We start from the raw sequence: 11,716 nt of genomic DNA, 5'->3' as shown, positions 1-11,716 counted from the left end.
AGTATTCACTATAGTAGAGAAATAATCTCAGTAGAGGCATCCAGACAAGTATGGGTCCTGAAAATTTACAGAAGTGAAGTGAAGATCAAGCAGCTAATACTTACTCCCAAAAAGACTTACGGCTTTATCTTGGAATTTGTTCAGGCTTAAAGGAAATAAGAATAAGCTTATATTTATTATATATACTTATTTTCATTTCTATGTATAGACACAGATACAAATATACATGTATTTTACCATTTTTGAGATAGCATCTACTTCCTTAAATTCAAGAAGCTTTGGTTATAGCTACTGAAAGATTTTTTACGAAATATTTTTCACTAAACATTTAAATCTGGATTGTGTAGGTGGAGTTGAGACACTACCACCATCCCTGAAGAAGAGGAATATGATGCAGTAAAAAAAAAAACCTGATCATTCCATAAGAGGTCACAAATACCACAAGCTTGTGAATAGAACATGCAGGACAAACAAGTAGAAATTTCAGGTTCTGAAGTGGAAAAAGAAAGTAGTAGAGCCTTGGGGGCCGATGTTGTTTTAGGTCTGAAGAAACCAGTAAAGGACACTGGAAAAGAAGCCAACAAAACACACATACATGTGTGGGTTGAAGAAGACCGCTGCCTGGCCAAGATTGATGCTTTAAGCAAAAATACATCAATTACTCAGGGTGCCTGGGTGGCTCAGTCGGTTAAGCGTCTGCCTTCAGCTGGGGTCATGATCCCAGGATCCTGGGATCGAGCCCCACATCTGGCTCCCTGCTCCACAGAAAGCCTGCTTCTCCCTCTCTCACTCCCCTTGTGTTCCTTATCTCGCTGTGTCTCTGTCAAATAAATAAAATGTTTAAAAAAATAATAATAATACATCAGTTACCCAAGGATTAAATCAAACACACAGAGATTATATTTCTGTTTCAAAAAGAAGAATGTAAACCATGACCAAAGAGAAATAAAGTTGACCCTAGATCAGAAAGTCCAAAGATTCTCAGGGAGATGGTCCTCAGTAATCAACAACTACAATCCCTTCAAAAATGGAAGATATTTTATATTAAATCTTGCCTATACATCAAATTCTGGAACTTTCTTAATGCCTATAATAAAGGGGCACCAATGTAAGCACCTGTCTTTATGTCAGAGGCCATTTTAGATTAGTGAGGGGAAATTTGCCAGAAGTCTGAGAAAGGGACCACCCCCACCTTGTGGACCTCTCTTCAGGTGGCAGCAGTTGCTGTAGTAATTCAAGAAGTCACATCCAGCCCTGAAGGTCAGGGTCCAAAGTCAGAGGCTTTAACTTCGCTAATTCACCACTCCCATTAATACCGAAAACTGTGCTACTTTGAGAAAACTTTATAATTAGAAGCATCTCTTTGTGGTCACAGTACGATGAGTATAAATAGGCTCATCATTTCATTTTTCAAGTTTGTTGCAGGTCTGAAATACACAATAAATGATCCATTAGAAAATACCTATTAGTTATGAAGTTATTTGAAAGCATCTGAATAATGCTAAAGTTTTAGGTGTTATTTGAACATTTTCCCCTTGGGGAGATCTTGACATCTACTCTCACTTCTGTATAGGACCAATGCGCTGGCCCAGATTTCTTCCATGATGTATCTCGGTAACGTGAAAGACTGCTATATTTCGGGAACTAAAGCATTTTAAGGAAAGTTTCTGGAGTTGGGCTATTCAAACCAAACAGCAAACGTTAACACTCAATTGTCTTAAGGTCTTAATTAACCTCACACTCCCATAGACTGCTGATACTTTCACACAAATGAAGTGTTAATTGGTATGAAGAAATTAGAAAAAAGCAAGCCAACAATCTAGTATCTCTTTCAGAATTTTCAACCAGGTCTGGAACAAATTCCTTGTTTTATTTATATTGAGCCCTTTCATTTCTTGAGACCTGAGCTCTGGGGAGCCCATTCCCTAAGCCATTTTCTTAGAAATATGCCTATATTCTGAAAGGAAATCTTCTAAGACAGCTAAGAAAATGAAAGAGAAAGCAAGAATCAAAGAAAAGGCATGAAACAATAAAAACAGAATCAGATAAACAAAACAGGTGAAGTCTAGAAAACAAGAAAGCTCAAGCTGAAAGAAAATCTCTGCCAATTCGAAATAAAACTCCCCAGGCTTATTCCAAGATTCAAACATAAGTACTACATCTGTGGCAAGGAGCAGAACATTATTAAAATTTTAATATTCTAACACAATTTCTCTCTTCTTCCAGAATACCTAATTCCCATTTCCCTTATTACCTGCATTTGAGAAATACATTAATTTTTTCTAAGTCAATTTACATTTTTATAAAATGGTATAAAATATCTTTCCTTAAATATTTATTGGAAAAAAGTTTCAGAGCAGTAGAGTTTTTGAGACAGTAATTTGTTTTTATATTCAATCAAAAATTTCCTTTTCAAATGAATAGATAATCCAAGTTAGTTAGATTTGTCTATTGGCTATTAGAAGGGTGAAAAATGCTGAGAGACTGCTCGTAGAAAGAGTATTTGGTATTGCCAATAAGCCCCAGGTCTTTATAATGTTTTGGTTTGATTTTTTGTGTGTGTGAAATTAGTATAATAGTACATTTCCAATTTCAAGTTCAAATGAGGTAATAATGCATGGTACCTGGGTAGGCAATAAATTCACAATAAATGCTAGATGTCAACATAAATATTACTATTATTTTTATTGTCAGTATTATGAATATGATTTAAAAGATTTTTTCTAGGGAAAGGGAGTAATAAGTATAGAATCACCCTTCTATTTTTCACCAGTTTACCATCAACTCTCTACTTCAGAGATTAGGGCGAAAAAGAAAATAACCTGATACAGGAAATAGAAAAATAAACTTGTCTATCAACTACTCTTACTAATTCACTAGTTCCAAAAGTAGTTACATTACATGGGTAGAGTAAAGCTGGTGAAATTCAGTAAGGCCATTTAAAAAACAAAAACAAACAAAATCAAATCAGGGACACCTGGGTGGCTCAGTTAAGCGTCTGCCTTTGGCTCAGGTCATGATCCCAGGGTCCTGAGATCAAGTCCCTCATTGGGTTCTTGGGAGCCTGCTTCTCCCTCTGCCTGCTGCTCCCCCTGCTCGCTCCCCCTGCTCACCCGCCCTGCTCTTGTGTTCTCTCTCTGACAAATAAAATCTTAAAAAAAAAAAAATCAAATATATAATGGAATATTACTCAGCCATCAGAAAGAATGAATACCCATGATCTGCATCAACATGGATAGAACTGGAGGGGATATGCTAAGTAAAATAAGTCAAGCAGAGAAAGACAATTATCATATGGTTTCACTCATATGTGGAACACAAGGAATAGCATGGAGGAGCACAGGGGAAGGGAGAGAAAACTGAATGGGAAGAAATCAGAGAGGGAGACAAACCATGAGAGACTCTGGACTCCAGGAAACAAACTGAGGGTTATAGAAGGGAGGGGGTGGGGGGATGAGAGGCTGGGTGATGGGTATTAAGGAAGGCACGTGTTGTGATGAGCACTGGGTGTTATACGCAGCTAATGAATCATTGAGCACTACATCAAAAACTAATGATGAACTATAAACTGGCTAACTGAACATAATAAAATAAAAATATCAACATTTAAATTCTTTTAAAAAACTGTGTCTCATGAGACTAACAGACATGTAATGATTGATTGTTCTCCAAGTTCAAAGAACTCAACACTTTAATAATATCAAGATTAAAGGAAAAACAAAATCTTCATTATGTTTTATTAGATCTAAGATATTCTCTACTAGAGATTTTTCACCTGGTCAAGTATGAACTACTACTTACTATATGGGTCTCCAAATGAATTGTTGCTTTGGTCTCATTTGCCCTTGAAATAGAGTGTATTTAATTTGGAAACTTATTTCCTTAGGGTTTCTGTCACAATGGTTTTCCTTAAAACTCTCCAGAACTTCAAAAGGAAGTCTATTGAAATACAAAATAGGAAAATAAAATGCAGAGAGAAAGAATAACAAAGATAAAACACATTTGAGAATAAAGACAGAAAAATGTGATAAAAGAGTCAGGATGACAAAGCAAAAGACCTGAGGTGGGGGGGTAGGAATTTGTTCTAGACTCAATACATATTGCATAGGCTGATGGTAAAATTCCAACCTCATCTGTAGGCATAGCACAGATATGGCAAAGGATATGGCAGATTTCTAATCAATGGAATTCTAACATGCTTTAAGCTTTATGCTCAAGTTAAGGTAATTTCAGATTCAAGAGATCTTTCCAACAAGGTCTCTTACCCAAAGCAAATTATCTGCTAAGAACTTTCCATTTTTGCAGCACTCTCTTTTAACAGCTTCTATAATTTCCTGAAAAATACATAAACAGAGAACTCAGCTGGATGAGAACAGCTGCATGAATTCAGCTCATCTTGATTGATCTCCTATTCCCTCATTTTGCCCCCAAGTCAATTCTAAGTATTACAGGAATAAAAAAAAAGAGGGAGAGAGAGAGAGAGAAAGTAAACAAGAGATAAAGAACTATATGCTATACCAAGGTCTCTTAGGCATAATTCTTCCAATAAAAAGTAATAGAGGAGAATTTCAGTAAGTAACCAGATTTTAACCATTTCATAGTTACATAGTTCCACACATAAAAACTATCTGAAAGAGGCCAGTATTACCGGCAGGTCATATGGAATAGAATTTTAGGTGAGGAAAAAGATGTACTTGCTAAGGACAATTTGGCAAATCACTAACATCTGGAAAGGGGTACACAAGAATGTGTGATTCTCAAGATCATGACTAAGTTTCTTGCTACTGCTAGAGAAGTTTTCACACAAGGTTGCTGTTATGGACTGAATTGTCTCCCCCTGATATTCTTACATTGAAGGCCTTACCCCCAATAAGTCAGAATGGGACTACGTTTGGAGATAGGGTCTCTGAAGAATGAATCAAGTAAATAAGGTCATTAGCGAAAACTCTAATTCAATATGCCTTGGTGTCCTTACAAGAAGATAAGAGGAGATTAGGACACAAGCATCCAGAGGGGAGACCATGTGAAGACACAAGGGGAGATGACCATCTACAAACCAAGGAGAGAGACTTCAGAAGAAACCCACCTGCCAATACCTTGATCTTGAACTTCCAGCCTACAACTTCACAAGAAAAAAATTTCTGTTGTTTCAGCTACTCGTAAGACTGAGGTACTCTGCTAAATGGCAGGCCTTCCAAACTAATACAGTTTGGCAAATGTTCCTATGGTCAATTCTTGATTTTTTTCAATAATCAGTACATAGGTTCTCCAGCTAATTTTTTTCCCCCTTTGTTTCATTAACATATTTTGCCAGAAACTGTGAATAGGAATTAAAAGAAAAATGAATTTGGTAAAACATTTGTTGGGGGGAGGTTATATAAGAAAATATATCTCTTTCCTCTCCTTGAATTCCATTTAGAGTTAGGTTCTCTCGCTCCATGCTCTTATTATGGCACTTTTACAGTATATTATAGCTCTTTCCTAGATGATGAACTCTCTGCAAGTAGGAGCTTTTTTGCATGTCTATAGCTGCCCTTATAATGCCTGGGCCTTGATATTCCTGGTACCTTGGGCTGTGCTTGACACACACCAGGCATTTAGTAAATACAACAGGTACTCAATGTTTGGTGAATCAGGGAACCCTACCACATCATTAACTACCCCCCTTTTTTTAAGATTTTATTTGAGAGAGAGAGAGCACACAAGCAGGGGGAGCAACAGAGGGAGAGGGAGAAGCAGGCTCCCCGGTAGGCAGGGAGCCCGACGCGGGGCTCAATCCCAGGACCCTAGGATCAGGACCTGAGCCAAAGGCAGCCGCTTAACCGACTGAGCCACCCAGGTGCAGCCCCCCCCCTTTTTTTTTTTTTTTACTAATGCATAAACAAAACTTAAGTGACTTTTCCAAGATCATATCAGTTTTGGTGATCAAAACTGATCACCAAATCACACTCATAATTTCCTTAGTTCTGAACAATTAATGGAGACAAAGGAGTCTAAAAATAGAGGCCAGAATGTTATCTTTATTATTAAGATTAAATTAAAGAACATGGTCTAGGTGTGTAAGAACCAAGGGCTTCCTAATACAGAACTTTAGATTTTCCTATCATTCTCAGACAACGGGATTGGAGTGCACATCACGTAAAATATAGAGCATGAAGGAGAAACCAAAATGACTTAATTCCTTGGCAACTGGATCCTCTAGAGAGGAAGAAGTAAGAAGTGGCATTTTGACACTCACGAAGAAAATAAGCCACTGCATTCTCCTAGACCCTAGCATGCCAGGGGGTTAAGAAAAATCAGGAAAGTTGCTCTAGTGGAGTGCCCTCTACAAGGAAGGAAATACCAGGAGCAAGTGGTCCCCAGCCCCCTTTTTCCCAACTAGCATGGTATGTCCAGCACTCAGACCCCTCTTCTGACACCAAGATTTCCCTTACTATATTTGCCTTCTTATAATGATTCAGCAGATTTGAGAATAAAAAGTGAGTCAACCTGAGTTCAGATGTCTCTCTAGATTTGAACGGTGGCCGTTAGTCTTTAAAAACTTCTTTGCTACCCTAACATAAAAGCAATATTATATACAAAGCTCCACATTTGGCCCATGATAGAAACCACATAAAGAGCACAAGGGCCATTTAGTAAGATATCACAAAAAGAAACAACCTTGGAGCATTTCTGACCCAGTGCAAATATGAAAAGAGATTGGAAATGAGGGCTGGGAACGGAGAGAGATTGAGAGTGGGGGAAAGGAAATTTTTTCCTAAAAGATTTTCAGCTGCATTAGTGCAGCTACTTGCTATTTTCAGAAATAAGGAACAAGAAAATTTGTTCTTTGGGCTGTCAAATGATCCTTCCAATTAGCCCTGAGTGCAATAGTAAGGAACTATTGCCTACCATCACTGGTGTGCTGGTCAATGTTTAACAACTGCTCTTGGAGCCCTGATTTGTAGCATTTGCTGATTTCAGTGGTGTAAATACTCTAACCATAGTCCATTTCAAGCTCCTGCATGACATCAACAGCTCACAAAATTTCTAAAAATTTAACACTCCGCTCTCACCAGTCAGCACAGTCTTGGTCCAGAGAGATGCCTAGGGAAGAAAAGCTCCCCCAGAAAGGGTACAGATCGCCAGCTGAGGGACTCAACTCTGTAATGGATCAGGTGAAACAAGACTCTTGGGAGCCCACAGAGTTATCCAGGGAAATACAAGTGTCTCAGGTTTTGCTTGGGAGACAGACTGCATTCTGGCACACTCACAGTTGGTTGAGGAACAGGTCTAGGCTCAAGCTTAGGGGTAACCTTACAGCTCTTCCATCATTTTCTAATTCCAGACATTTGAAATAGGAAAGGATTTCAACAAACAAACAAACAAGTAGAAAGAGCTATACCAAGAGGAGACATTCTCCCTTAATAAGAGCAATACTGATCTCAGCTACTATTCTAATGCTGCCAACTAGAACTTTTAGATTTTACTTGTCAATAACCTCTGTGGTTACTGGGTGCTAAGACTGACAGAAATAAGGAACAGCCAAGGTAATTAGTAGAAATAATACACCGAACATTTCAACTGACCGCATGCTGAGAATGATAAAACTCATAATTTACAGCCAGTGTGTGTAAAATGACTAAATGCAAGCATTCTCCATACATAAAAGGCTTATATATGCACAGAGGCACAGGATGAAACTTTAATTTTAATAGTGTTTTTTTTTTTTGGTCTTAATTAAGCCAATTGTGGATCTCTTTGTGGGTGCACAGTGACTTTCCTTAGGTAGTTAATTAGAGACGGTGTCTGACTGAGCACAATGGAAACGTGAAAAGGTAAATTAAGATTGGAAAAACCTCAGATGACAGAAGAGATTACAAACGCTATTAAAGATTTAGCAGTAGGAGGGGGTAATGGAATGAAAACTTTTTATAGTTCTTGGATATTTGCGTACTAGATTCCTATTGTTATACTTGGAAAAATGGGGAAGAATACCAAAGGCAGATGAGGAGAGAGTTGTTGCCTCCTTCCGACTTGATATTATCTTTCCTACACAATAGTGAATTGCTCTCATTCTCTCCATCTCTCATGTTTAAAACATGGTCGATAAAGTCCTCTTTATTTTTGAAAATCTTTGGATTATTCCACCCTTTGGAATGCCCATTTTACAGCTTTTGCAGGTGTGCCTTTTAAATCGGAACTCATCTGAGAGTTCCTGTACCATTACAAGGATTTACTTATTGTAGGGGCATTTTAAGAGGTGGTTAGACTTGCAAGGTTTTCAGGTCACAGGTCACACCCATAAAGCCTGGGCTTTGGAGCTGGACTGATGAGCTCAGATTATAGCTCTGCTGTGGCAACCGGTAGAAGCTGGAGCAAGTGATTTAATCTCTGAATTTTCATTTCCCCCCTTTGTAATTTGATAGTAATATGTTGCAATGTAATCCTTGTGACTTAATAGTAAATAATTTTTGTTTAATCATGTAAGTGTCTAGCTCAGTGCCAGGACCAGAGCAATTGCTCAACAACCATTGAGTATCCACCCTTCTAAACTTCTCAGAATCTATTTTCCTAACATCTAGTACTACTTCACCTAAGACTAGGTTAAATCCTGTAACTCCATATTCTTTAACAACTATTAGCTATCCTTTAACAATCTATGGCTCTATATCGGATTAGAAGAAAATCTAAGGCAGATGTAAAAAAAATGTATCTGAATCCCTCCCCTTCCACTCCTACCACTGATCTAGGACATCAGCTGTACTGGTTGTTTGTAAAAAACAAATTATCCACTAAGCAAGGCAATAATTTATCAGATATTTTGTTTGAGGCAGAATGGGGCTTCTACTAATGTCTGAGTGTTGGCATCTTTCCACTAATAATACAGCTGAGATTTTACATTAGAACAGAATCATGTTACACCTAAAATTTATAAGATTTTTCCAACCTTATGGCTTTCTCTTTTTATTATTATTCAAATATGTCTATAAGGTCTGTATCTTCAGATTTATTCTAAGAAATTTTGTATTTTCTTTTTTACATTCCCTTTTCCTATTTATTTAATCTACTTTTTAAGCAAAATGTCTTATTTAAATGTTTATGGATTATCTGTCCCAATATCAAGAATTGGTGGTACCTCCCTTATGAGCATATTTAGCTGTCAAACTTAAAGCACACTTTGTAATTTCTATCATATATTGACATTACACCTGTCTGAAGCTATTAGTATAGCTTTTTTTATTCCTTTTTTTATTCTTCTGTGAAACACTGCTCAGCCCTTTCATTATTAGTTCATGATATAACCAATGTCAACCACACAGTAAGTTTTACAAATTACCTACTTCTCTTTCTTCATTAATGCCTTCCCCTCAAATTCCAGTTTCAAATTATTTCAATCAGAACAAACAAAATTTATTTCTAGTTCCATTGTTTGGGTACCCTACGTGACGGCGCAGATTTACCATGTTCTCACGTCTTGTCCTAAACATTCTTGTTTATTTTCCAAAATCACAGCATAAAAATTAACAGAAATTACGGTACAACCTGCCTCCTCCTAACCTTTAGCTTTCTAACCGGACTTCTGATCTGCCAAAGGAATCCATGAGAAAAGTTCTCACGGTATCATTTAATCAGTCAAACTGGCTAGTAGCACATGAGTTTTATAAATTTCACTGGGCTCTCCAGCAAATCTCAGATATATGCTTAAGGAATACCCCACTCACCTTTCAACAAGTCATTTTAAAACTGGATGCAGCAACCTTTGTGTGCCTCCGCAGGAAAGAGATCTGCTGATGTCCGTCCCTGTTCATTAAATCTGCAGACCCCTGTGAAAACTCCTTATCAGTCTAGTTCTAAAGAACAGACTGGCTCTAAGTCTTCCTTCGTTCCTTCCCTCCCCTCAGCCTTGTTCTTCCATCCAAAAGCCACTTGACACTGGTCTTCGCTCTCTACCATCTTTGCAGAGGATATGGTTTTCGTTTGGCCTAGCTTTGTTGGATGGCTTACTCCAACCTATCTGAAAGTAGCCTGTGCGTATTTACAAATAACCTGCAGCACGGAAGACAGCTCCCCTTCCTTTGACCTGCTTACCCAGCAGCCAGACTTAAATTTATAACGTGTTTAATTGTTGCCCACCTGAAGCAGAGATCCCACGAGCCTCTAGCTCATCGGAAGATTTGCCTCAGTTGTGCATAATCAGTTGTGCATATCACTTCAATTTTCGCACCAAAGATGAAACAGAAATATATTTAAGCCCCCCACCCTCACACCTTCAAAAAATGACATCTCGTACACTTGGAAAGCATTTAATGGTAGCCAAACACTGGATCAGTTCACTGAGGAAAACAGCGAATTTACCTCTAAAGACTGGTCACTTAAAAATAGGTAAGATGTTGAGCTATGCAGCTGATCACTGGCACACAGCCTGGAAACTAAAACAGATACTGTTGTGGACAAGTAACACTTCATTAAAAATTGAAAATATATCACTCGCATCAGTAATATGCTCCTTTCAGCTGCTTACATTGGGTGTGTAATCTCTATGACAGGGATCCCAATGAAGCAGGCTAGGGTGCATTTTGCAGACCAGGGAAATTACATGAACTTCCATTGATATTTTCCTCCAAATTATTTATAAGAGAACAATAGCCAGGAATTTGAAGCAATGGTTTGAAAAGGGCATTTAAGGCTCAGAGAATAGCCAGACTAGCAATCTCGGACACCTGATTTGCACGAGCTAGTAGTCTGAATTAGGTTTTAAGGGAAGCTTTCTGTTAGTGGACATCCATTGCCAGAGATGCAAGTTTCCTCTGTGCTTTTCTGGGCTAGTGTTTTGGGGTTTATATTTGGCATGAGCCACTCTGAAATGAGCCAGAAAGAGTGCTACAAAGAGAGAGACTTGTACTATGAGCTCAACAGCAAAATAAAAACAATAGCAGTGTCTCAGGGCTATTTTCTTAGAGATTTATTGGGCCTTATTAAATTTGGAAGCAGTCAAGAAGAATACAACAGCTGTTGTGAATCTCAAACAAAAGCAAAACAGCCTCTTCTCTGTTTTCTTCCTATGTAGCATCCCTGTAAACTGGTAAACTGTCTGGGCAGGATCTGTCTTACTTATGCTTACACACTGGAAAACAGTGTTTACATATACAGTGTGATACCAGTAAGAATTATCCAAGAGATTTGTTTTGATTTACTTCTCATTTCAGGGTATTTAGGAATAGCTTATATAAAATTAAAAGAAATAAAAAATAAAAATAAAAGCTTACAAAACCTGATTTCCACAAAACCAAAAGACTTTGGAGTTGTTTTCTATGATATCTCTGCTCTTCTCCACACACCTAAATCTTCACTAAGCAATTCTAAGAACTGATTAAAAAGTGTAATTGTGATATATAGAAACAGATATTGGTATTAATTTGAGCTTAGGCCTCAGGAAAACTGGAAACACTAAAGCAAGCTCCCAGTTAACCTATTTGAAAGCAAATGTCAGGGTGCAATCTGATTTTGAAATAGTAAAACAAAACAACAAACAAAAACATCACAACCCAAACTTTTGTTTTGGATATTTTCCTGTATAAGGAGTACCCAGCATGTGACCCCATGGTCAAGTGGGGATTACCCATGATTTTAGGGAAAAAGTGTTCTTAATTATATCAGCATACATTAGCTAATAAGGAGTAGTGTTTTTTCAGTAACAAATTTGAGTTTAGTATAAATATGAGAAAAATGAGTT

The sequence above is a fragment of the Leptonychotes weddellii genome, chromosome 9, assembly GCF_054177405.1.
Source record: "Leptonychotes weddellii isolate Sample4059 chromosome 9, ASM5417740v2, whole genome shotgun sequence".
Classification (NCBI taxonomy): Eukaryota; Metazoa; Chordata; class Mammalia; order Carnivora; family Phocidae; genus Leptonychotes; species Leptonychotes weddellii.
The sequence above is the reverse complement of the archived record's forward strand: the minus strand, read 5'-3'. Positions refer to the sequence as shown.